The sequence below is a fragment of the Hypomesus nipponensis genome, chromosome 20 (genome assembly GCF_054491055.1).
Source record: "Hypomesus nipponensis isolate SF chromosome 20, ASM5449105v1, whole genome shotgun sequence".
NCBI lineage: Eukaryota > Metazoa > Chordata > Actinopteri > Osmeriformes > Osmeridae > Hypomesus > Hypomesus nipponensis.
Genome location: NC_140380.1, coordinates 1,280,001 through 1,287,500, shown reverse-complemented (window position 1 = coordinate 1,287,500; position 7,500 = coordinate 1,280,001). Strand labels below are relative to the sequence as shown.

The 7,500-nt window shown below is 46.9% G+C and overlaps 15 non-coding genes and 11 pseudogenes across 15 annotated transcripts in view; all 26 read right to left on the bottom strand.

Moving 5' to 3' along the window:
- Window positions 1–73, bottom strand: part of LOC146242388 (5S ribosomal RNA) — a 119-nt gene extending 46 nt beyond the window's left edge. The window contains exon 1 of the ribosomal RNA XR_014739833.1: window positions 1–73. This exon is cut by the window's left edge and continues 46 nt beyond it. This is a non-coding gene — a ribosomal RNA (5S ribosomal RNA).
- A 172-nt stretch (window positions 74–245) lies between these two features.
- LOC146242387 (5S ribosomal RNA) lies at window positions 246–364 on the bottom strand. Its single transcript, XR_014740037.1, has one exon. It is a non-coding gene; the product is annotated as a 5S ribosomal RNA (ribosomal RNA).
- A 168-nt stretch (window positions 365–532) lies between these two features.
- On the bottom strand, window positions 533–650 carry LOC146242386 (5S ribosomal RNA; annotated as a pseudogene).
- Window positions 651–848: 198 nt separating this feature from the next.
- Window positions 849–967, bottom strand: LOC146242385 (5S ribosomal RNA). Its single transcript, XR_014737627.1, has one exon. It is a non-coding gene; the product is annotated as a 5S ribosomal RNA (ribosomal RNA).
- Window positions 968–1,147: 180 nt separating this feature from the next.
- LOC146242384 (5S ribosomal RNA) lies at window positions 1,148–1,265 on the bottom strand (annotated as a pseudogene).
- A 192-nt stretch (window positions 1,266–1,457) lies between these two features.
- Window positions 1,458–1,576, bottom strand: LOC146242383 (5S ribosomal RNA; annotated as a pseudogene).
- Window positions 1,577–1,754: 178 nt separating this feature from the next.
- On the bottom strand, window positions 1,755–1,872 carry LOC146242382 (5S ribosomal RNA; annotated as a pseudogene).
- A 190-nt stretch (window positions 1,873–2,062) lies between these two features.
- LOC146242381 (5S ribosomal RNA) lies at window positions 2,063–2,181 on the bottom strand. The gene has a single exon (XR_014737615.1). It is a non-coding gene; the product is annotated as a 5S ribosomal RNA (ribosomal RNA).
- A 180-nt stretch (window positions 2,182–2,361) lies between these two features.
- LOC146242380 (5S ribosomal RNA) lies at window positions 2,362–2,479 on the bottom strand (annotated as a pseudogene).
- Window positions 2,480–2,681: 202 nt separating this feature from the next.
- On the bottom strand, window positions 2,682–2,800 carry LOC146242379 (5S ribosomal RNA). The gene has a single exon (XR_014737602.1). It is a non-coding gene; the product is annotated as a 5S ribosomal RNA (ribosomal RNA).
- Window positions 2,801–2,980: 180 nt separating this feature from the next.
- On the bottom strand, window positions 2,981–3,098 carry LOC146242378 (5S ribosomal RNA; annotated as a pseudogene).
- Window positions 3,099–3,292: 194 nt separating this feature from the next.
- On the bottom strand, window positions 3,293–3,410 carry LOC146242377 (5S ribosomal RNA; annotated as a pseudogene).
- A 204-nt stretch (window positions 3,411–3,614) lies between these two features.
- On the bottom strand, window positions 3,615–3,733 carry LOC146242376 (5S ribosomal RNA). Its single transcript, XR_014737590.1, has one exon. It is a non-coding gene; the product is annotated as a 5S ribosomal RNA (ribosomal RNA).
- Window positions 3,734–3,913: 180 nt separating this feature from the next.
- LOC146242375 (5S ribosomal RNA) lies at window positions 3,914–4,031 on the bottom strand (annotated as a pseudogene).
- A 196-nt stretch (window positions 4,032–4,227) lies between these two features.
- LOC146242374 (5S ribosomal RNA) lies at window positions 4,228–4,346 on the bottom strand. Its single transcript, XR_014737578.1, has one exon. It is a non-coding gene; the product is annotated as a 5S ribosomal RNA (ribosomal RNA).
- A 172-nt stretch (window positions 4,347–4,518) lies between these two features.
- Window positions 4,519–4,637, bottom strand: LOC146242373 (5S ribosomal RNA). The gene has a single exon (XR_014737223.1). It is a non-coding gene; the product is annotated as a 5S ribosomal RNA (ribosomal RNA).
- A 166-nt stretch (window positions 4,638–4,803) lies between these two features.
- On the bottom strand, window positions 4,804–4,922 carry LOC146242372 (5S ribosomal RNA; annotated as a pseudogene).
- Window positions 4,923–5,110: 188 nt separating this feature from the next.
- LOC146242371 (5S ribosomal RNA) lies at window positions 5,111–5,229 on the bottom strand (annotated as a pseudogene).
- A 178-nt stretch (window positions 5,230–5,407) lies between these two features.
- On the bottom strand, window positions 5,408–5,526 carry LOC146242370 (5S ribosomal RNA). The gene has a single exon (XR_014737221.1). It is a non-coding gene; the product is annotated as a 5S ribosomal RNA (ribosomal RNA).
- Window positions 5,527–5,712: 186 nt separating this feature from the next.
- On the bottom strand, window positions 5,713–5,831 carry LOC146242369 (5S ribosomal RNA; annotated as a pseudogene).
- Window positions 5,832–6,005: 174 nt separating this feature from the next.
- LOC146242368 (5S ribosomal RNA) lies at window positions 6,006–6,124 on the bottom strand. Its single transcript, XR_014737220.1, has one exon. It is a non-coding gene; the product is annotated as a 5S ribosomal RNA (ribosomal RNA).
- A 170-nt stretch (window positions 6,125–6,294) lies between these two features.
- Window positions 6,295–6,413, bottom strand: LOC146242367 (5S ribosomal RNA). The gene has a single exon (XR_014737219.1). It is a non-coding gene; the product is annotated as a 5S ribosomal RNA (ribosomal RNA).
- A 186-nt stretch (window positions 6,414–6,599) lies between these two features.
- LOC146242366 (5S ribosomal RNA) lies at window positions 6,600–6,718 on the bottom strand. The gene has a single exon (XR_014737218.1). It is a non-coding gene; the product is annotated as a 5S ribosomal RNA (ribosomal RNA).
- Window positions 6,719–6,892: 174 nt separating this feature from the next.
- On the bottom strand, window positions 6,893–7,011 carry LOC146242365 (5S ribosomal RNA). Its single transcript, XR_014737216.1, has one exon. It is a non-coding gene; the product is annotated as a 5S ribosomal RNA (ribosomal RNA).
- A 178-nt stretch (window positions 7,012–7,189) lies between these two features.
- On the bottom strand, window positions 7,190–7,308 carry LOC146242364 (5S ribosomal RNA). Its single transcript, XR_014737215.1, has one exon. It is a non-coding gene; the product is annotated as a 5S ribosomal RNA (ribosomal RNA).
- A 178-nt stretch (window positions 7,309–7,486) lies between these two features.
- The window catches only part of LOC146242363 (5S ribosomal RNA), a 119-nt gene continuing 105 nt past the window's right edge, over window positions 7,487–7,500 (bottom strand). The window contains exon 1 of the ribosomal RNA XR_014739699.1: window positions 7,487–7,500. This exon is cut by the window's right edge and continues 105 nt beyond it. This is a non-coding gene — a ribosomal RNA (5S ribosomal RNA).

Sequence of the window (7,500 nt, the reverse complement as noted above, 5' to 3'; positions counted from 1 at the left end):
AACCAGGCCCAACCCTGCTTAGCTTCCGAGATCAGACGAGATCAGGCGTTGCCAGGCTGGTATGGCCGTACGAAATAAGTTGACAACCATAGGCTACTTATCCATATACAGATTTAGCAATTGACAATGCAAGGTGGTCTCTCTCTCTCTCTCTCGTGTCAAAATGAAAACAGCTTCCAGCCCCTTTCATGAAGGACTACTTGTGCATATTGCAAGATTTCAGTTTCTAAGTGAATGAGCAAAAGAGCATACAGCACCTGGTATTCCCAGGCGGTCTCCCATCCAAGTACTAACCAGGCCCGACCCTGCTTAGCTTCCGAGATCAGACGAGATCAGGCGTTGCCAGGCTGGTATGGCCGTACGAAATAAGTTGACAACCATAGGCTACTTATCCATATACAGATTTAGCAATTGACAATGCAAGGTGGTCTCTCTCTCTCTCGTGTCAAAATGAAAACAGCTTCCAGCCCCTTTCATGAAGGACTACTTGTGCATATTGCAAGATTTCAGTTTCTAAGTGAATGAGCAAAAGAGCATACAGCACCTGGTATTCCCAGGCGGTCTCCCATCCAAGTACTAACCAGGCCCGACCCTGCTTAGCTCCAAGATCAGACGAGATCGGGCGTTGCCAGGCTGGTATGGCCGTACGAAATAAGTTGACAACCATAGGCTACTTATCCATATACAGATTTAGCAATTGACAATGCAAGGTAGTCTCTCTCTCTCTCTCTCTCTCTCTCTCTCTCTCTCTCTCTCTCGTGTCAAAATGAAAACAGCTTCCAGCCCCTTTCATGAAGGACTACTTGTGCATATTGCAAGATTTCAGTTTCTAAGTGAATGAGCAAAAGAGCATACAGCACCTGGTATTCCCAGGCGGTCTCCCATCCAAGTACTAACCAGGCCCAACCCTGCTTAGCTTCCGAGATCAGACGAGATCGGGCGTTGCCAGGCTGGTATGGCCGTACGAAATAAGTTGACAACCATAGGCTACTTATCCATATACAGATTTAGCAATTGACAATGCAAGGTGGTCTCTCTCTCTCTCTCTCTCCCTCTCGTGTCAAAATGAAAACAGCTTCCAGCCCCTTTCATGAAGGACTACTTGTGCATATTGCAAGATTTCAGTTTCTAAGTGAATGAGCAAAAGAGCATACAGCACCTGGTATTCCCAGGCGGTCTCCCATCCAAGTACTAACCAGGCCCGACCCTGCTTAGCTCCGAGATCAGACGAGATCGGGCGTTGCCAGGCTGGTATGGCCGTACGAAATAAGTTGACAACCATAGGCTACTTATCCATATACAGATTTAGCAATTGACAATGCAAGGTAGTCTCTCTCTCTCTCTCTCTCTCTCTCTCTCTCTCTCTCGTGTCAAAATGAAAACAGCTTCCAGCCCCTTTCATGAAGGACTACTTGTGCATACTGCAAGATTTCAGTTTCTAAGTGAATGAGCAAAAGAGCATACAGCACCTGGTATTCCCAGGCGGTCTCCCATCCAAGTACTAACCAGGCCCGACCATGCTTAGCTTCCGAGATCAGACGAGATCGGGCGTTGCCAGGCTGGTATAGCCGTACAAAATAAGTTGACAACCATAGGCTACTTATCCATATACAGATTTAGCAATTGACAATGCAAGGTGGTCTCTCTCTCTCTCTCTCTCTCTCGTGTCAAAATGAAAACAGCTTCCAGCCCCTTTCATGAAGGACTACTTGTGCATATTGCAAGATTTCAGTTTCTAAGTGAATGAGCAAAAGAGCATACAGCACCTGGTATTCCCAGGCGGTCTCCCATCCAAGTACTAACCAGGCCCGACCCTGCTTAGCTCCAAGATCAGACGAGATCGGGCGTTGCCAGGCTGGTATGGCCGTACGAAATAAGTTGACAACCATAGGCTACTTATCCATATACGGATTTAGCAATTGACAATGCAAGGTAGTCTCTCTCTCTCTCTCTCTCTCTCTCTCTCTCTCTCGTGTCAAAATGAAAACAGCTTCCAGCCCCTTTCATGAAGGACTACTTGTGCATATTGCAAGATTTCAGTTTCCTAGTGAATGAGCAAAAGAGCATACAGCACCTGGTATTCCCAGGCGGTCTCCCATCCAAGTACTAACCAGGCCCAACCCTGCTTAGCTTCCGAGATCAGACGAGATCGGGCGTTGCCAGGCTGGTATGGCCGTACGAAATAAGTTGACAACCATAGGCTACTTATCCATATACAGATTTAGCAATTGACAATGCAAGGTGGTCTCTCTCTCTCTCTCTCTCCCTCTCGTGTCAAAATGAAAACAGCTTCCAGCCCCTTTCATGAAGGACTACTTGTGCATATTGCAAGATTTCAGTTTCTAAGTGAATGAGCAAAAGAGCATACAGCACCTGGTATTCCCAGGCGGTCTCCCATCCAAGTACTAACCAGGCCCGACCCTGCTTAGCTCCGAGATCAGACGAGATCGGGCGTTGCCAGGCTGGTATGGCCGTACGAAATAAGTTGACAACCATAGGCTACTTATCCATATACAGATTTAGCAATTGACAATGCAAGGTAGTCTCTCTCTCTCTCTCTCTCTCTCTCTCTCTCTCTCTCTCTCTCTCTCGTGTCAAAATGAAAACAGCTTCCAGCCCCTTTCATGAAGGACTACTTGTGCATATTGCAAGATTTCAGTTTCTAAGTGAATGAGCAAAAGAGCATACAGCACCTGGTATTCCCAGGCGGTCTCCCATCCAAGTACTAACCAGGCCCAACCCTGCTTAGCTTCCGAGATCAGACGAGATCGGGCGTTGCCAGGCTGGTATGGCCGTACGAAATAAGTTGACAACCATAGGCTACTTATCCATATACAGATTTAGCAATTGACAATGCAAGGTGGTCTCTCTCTCTCTCTCTCTCCCTCTCGTGTCAAAATGAAAACAGCTTCCAGCCCCTTTCATGAAGGACTACTTGTGCATATTGCAAGATTTCAGTTTCTAAGTGAATGAGCAAAAGAGCATACAGCACCTGGTATTCCCAGGCGGTCTCCCATCCAAGTACTAACCAGGCCCGACCCTGCTTAGCTCCGAGATCAGACGAGATCGGGCGTTGCCAGGCTGGTATGGCCGTACGAAATAAGTTGACAACCATAGGCTACTTATCCATATACAGATTTAGCAATTGACAATGCAAGGTAGTCTCTCTCTCTCTCTCTCTCTCTCTCTCTCTCTCTCTCTCGTGTCAAAATGAAAACAGCTTCCAGCCCCTTTCATGAAGGACTACTTGTGCATATTGCAAGATTTCAGTTTCTAAGTGAATGAGCAAAAGAGCATACAGCACCTGGTATTCCCAGGCGGTCTCCCATCCAAGTACTAACCAGGCCCGACCCTGCTTAGCTCCGAGATCAGACGAGATCAGGCGTTGCCAGGCTGGTATGGCCGTACGAAATAAGTTGACAACCATAGGCTACTTATCCATATACAGATTTAGCAATTGACAATGCAAGGTAGTCTCTCTCTCTCTCTCTCTCTCTCTCTCTCTCTCTCTCTCTCTCTCTCTCGTGTCAAAATGAAAACAGCTTCCAGCCCCTTTCATGAAGGACTACTTGTGCATATTGCAAGATTTCAGTTTCTAAGTGAATGAGCAAAAGAGCATACAGCACCTGGTATTCCCAGGCGGTCTCCCATCCAAGTACTAACCAGGCCCAACCCTGCTTAGCTTCCGAGATCAGACGAGATCGGGCGTTGCCAGGCTGGTATGGCCGTACGAAATAAGTTGACAACCATAGGCTACTTATCCATATACAGATTTAGCAATTGACAATGCAAGGTGGTCTCTCTCTCTCTCTCTCTCCCTCTCGTGTCAAAATGAAAACAGCTTCCAGCCCCTTTCATGAAGGACTACTTGTGCATATTGCAAGATTTCAGTTTCTAAGTGAATGAGCAAAAGAGCATACAGCACCTGGTATTCCCAGGCGGTCTCCCATCCAAGTACTAACCAGGCCCGACCCTGCTTAGCTCCGAGATCAGACGAGATCGGGCGTTGCCAGGCTGGTATGGCCGTACGAAATAAGTTGACAACCATAGGCTACTTATCCATATACAGATTTAGCAATTGACAATGCAAGGTAGTCTCTCTCTCTCTCTCTCTCTCTCTCTCTCTCTCTCTCTCTCGTGTCAAAATGAAAACAGCTTCCAGCCCCTTTCATGAAGGACTACTTGTGCATATTGCAAGATTTCAGTTTCTAAGTGAATGAGCAAAAGAGCATACAGCACCTGGTATTCCCAGGCGGTCTCCCATCCAAGTACTAACCAGGCCCAACCCTGCTTAGCTTCCGAGATCAGACGAGATCGGGCGTTGCCAGGCTGGTATGGCCGTACGAAATAAGTTGACAACCATAGGCTACTTATCCATATACAGATTTAGCAATTGACAATGCAAGGTGGTCTCTCTCTCTCTCTCTCTCCCTCTCGTGTCAAAATGAAAACAGCTTCCAGCCCCTTTCATGAAGGACTACTTGTGCATATTGCAAGATTTCAGTTTCTAAGTGAATGAGCATACAGCACCTGGTATTCCCAGGCGGTCTCCCATCCAAGTACTAACCAGGCCCGACCCTGCTTAGCTTCCGAGATCAGACGAGATCGGGCGTTGCCAGGCTGGTATGGCCGTACGAAATAAGTTGACAACCATAGGCTACTTATCCATATACAGATTTAGCAATTGACAATGCAAGGTGGTCTCTCTCTCTCTCTCTCTCGTGTCAAAATGAAAACAGCTTCCAGCCCCTTTCATGAAGGACTACTTGTGCATATTGCAAGATTTCAGTTTCTAAGTGAATGAGCATACAGCACCTGGTATTCCCAGGCGGTCTCCCATCCAAGTACTAACCAGGCCCGACCATGCTTAGCTTCCGAGATCAGACGAGATCGGGCGTTGCCAGGCTGGTATAGCCGTACAAAATAAGTTGACAACCATAGGCTACTTATCCATATACAGATTTAGCAATTGACAATGCAAGGTAGTCTCTCTCTCTCTCTCTCTCTCTCTCTCTCTCTCGTGTCAAAATGAAAACAGCTTCCAGCCCCTTTCATGAAGGACTACTTGTGCATATTGCAAGATTTCAGTTTCTAAGTGAATGAGCAAAAGAGCATACAGCACCTGGTATTCCCAGGCGGTCTCCCATCCAAGTACTAACCAGGCCCGACCATGCTTAGCTTCCGAGATCAGACGAGATCGGGCGTTGCCAGGCTGGTATAGCCGTACAAAATAAGTTGACAACCATAGGCTACTTATCCATATACAGATTTAGCAATTGACAATGCAAAGTGGTCTCTCTCTCTCTCTCTCTCTCTCGTGTCAAAATGAAAACAGCTTCCAGCCCCTTTCATGAAGGACTACTTGTGCATATTGCAAGATTTCAGTTTCTAAGTGAATGAGCAAAAGAGCATACAGCACCTGGTATTCCCAGGCGGTCTCCCATCCAAGTACTAACCAGGCCCGACCCTGCTTAGCTTCCGAGATCAGACGAGATCGGGCGTTGCCAGGCTGGTATGGCCGTACGAAATAAGTTGACAACCATAGGCTACTTATCCATATACAGATTTAGCAATTGACAATGCAAGGTAGTCTCTCTCTCTCTCTCTCTCTCTCTCTCTCTCGTGTCAAAATGAAAACAGCTTCCAGCCCCTTTCATGAAGGACTACTTGTGCATATTGCAAGATTTCAGTTTCTAAGTGAATGAGCAAAAGAGCATACAGCACCTGGTATTCCCAGGCGGTCTCCCATCCAAGTACTAACCAGGCCCGACCATGCTTAGCTTCCGAGATCAGACGAGATCGGGCGTTGCCAGGCTGGTATAGCCGTACAAAATAAGTTGACAACCATAGGCTACTTATCCATATACAGATTTAGCAATTGACAATGCAAAGTGGTCTCTCTCTCTCTCTCTCTCGTGTCAAAATGAAAACAGCTTCCAGCCCCTTTCATGAAGGACTACTTGTGCATATTGCAAGATTTCAGTTTCTAAGTGAATGAGCAAAAGAGCATACAGCACCTGGTATTCCCAGGCGGTCTCCCATCCAAGTACTAACCAGGCCCGACCCTGCTTAGCTTCCGAGATCAGACGAGATCGGGCGTTGCCAGGCTGGTATGGCCGTACGAAATAAGTTGACAACCATAGGCTACTTATCCATATACAGATTTAGCAATTGACAATGCAAGGTGGTCTCTCTCTCTCTCTCTCCCTCTCGTGTCAAAATGAAAACAGCTTCCAGCCCCTTTCATGAAGGACTACTTGTGCATATTGCAAGATTTCAGTTTCTAAGTGAATGAGCATACAGCACCTGGTATTCCCAGGCGGTCTCCCATCCAAGTACTAACCAGGCCCGACCCTGCTTAGCTTCCGAGATCAGACGAGATCGGGCGTTGCCAGGCTGGTATGGCCGTACGAAATAAGTTGACAACCATAGGCTACTTATCCATATACAGATTTAGCAATTGACAATGCAAGGTGGTCTCTCTCTCTCTCTCTCTCTCTCTCTCTCTCGTGTCAAAATGAAAACAGTTTCCAGCCCCTTTCATGAAGGACTACTTGTGCATATTGCAAGATGTCAGTTTCTAAGTGAATGAGCAAAAGAGCATACAGCACCTGGTATTCCCAGGCGGTCTCCCATCCAAGTACTAACCAGGCCCGACCCTGCTTAGCTTCCGAGATCAGACGAGATCGGGCGTTGCCAGGCTGGTATGGCCGTACGAAATAAGTTGACAACCATAGGCTACTTATCCATATACAGATTTAGCAATTGACAATGCAAGGTGGTCTCTCTCTCTCTATCTCTCGTGTCAAAATGAAAACAGCTTCCAGCCCCTTTCATGAAGGACTACTTGTGCATATTGCAAGATGTCAGTTTCTAAGTGAATGAGCAAAAGAGCATACAGCACCTGGTATTCCCAGGCGGTCTCCCATCCAAGTACTAACCAGGCCCGACCCTGCTTAGCTTCCGAGATCAGACGAGATCGGGCGTTGCCAGGCTGGTATGGCCGTACGAAATAAGTTGACAACCATAGGCTACTTATCCATATACAGATTTAGCAATTGACAATGCAAGGTGGTCTCTCTCTCTCTCTCTCTCTCTCGTGTCAAAATGAAAACAGCTTCCAGCCCCTTTCATGAAGGACTACTTGTGCATATTGCAAGATTTCAGTTTCTAAGTGAATGAGCAAAAGAGCATACAGCACCTGGTATTCCCAGGCGGTCTCCCATCCAAGTACTAACCAGGCCCGACCCTGCTTAGCTTCCGAGATCAGACGAGATCGGGCGTTGCCAGGCTGGTATGGCCGTACGAAATAAGTTGACAACCATAGGCTACTTATCCATATACAGATTTAGCAATTGACAATGCAAGGTAGTCTCTCTCTCTCTCTCTCTCTCTCGTGTCAAAATGAAAACAGCTTCCAGCCCCTTTCATGAAGGACTGCTTGTGCATATTGCAAGATGTCAGTTTCTAAGTGAATGAGCAAAAGAGCATACAGCACCT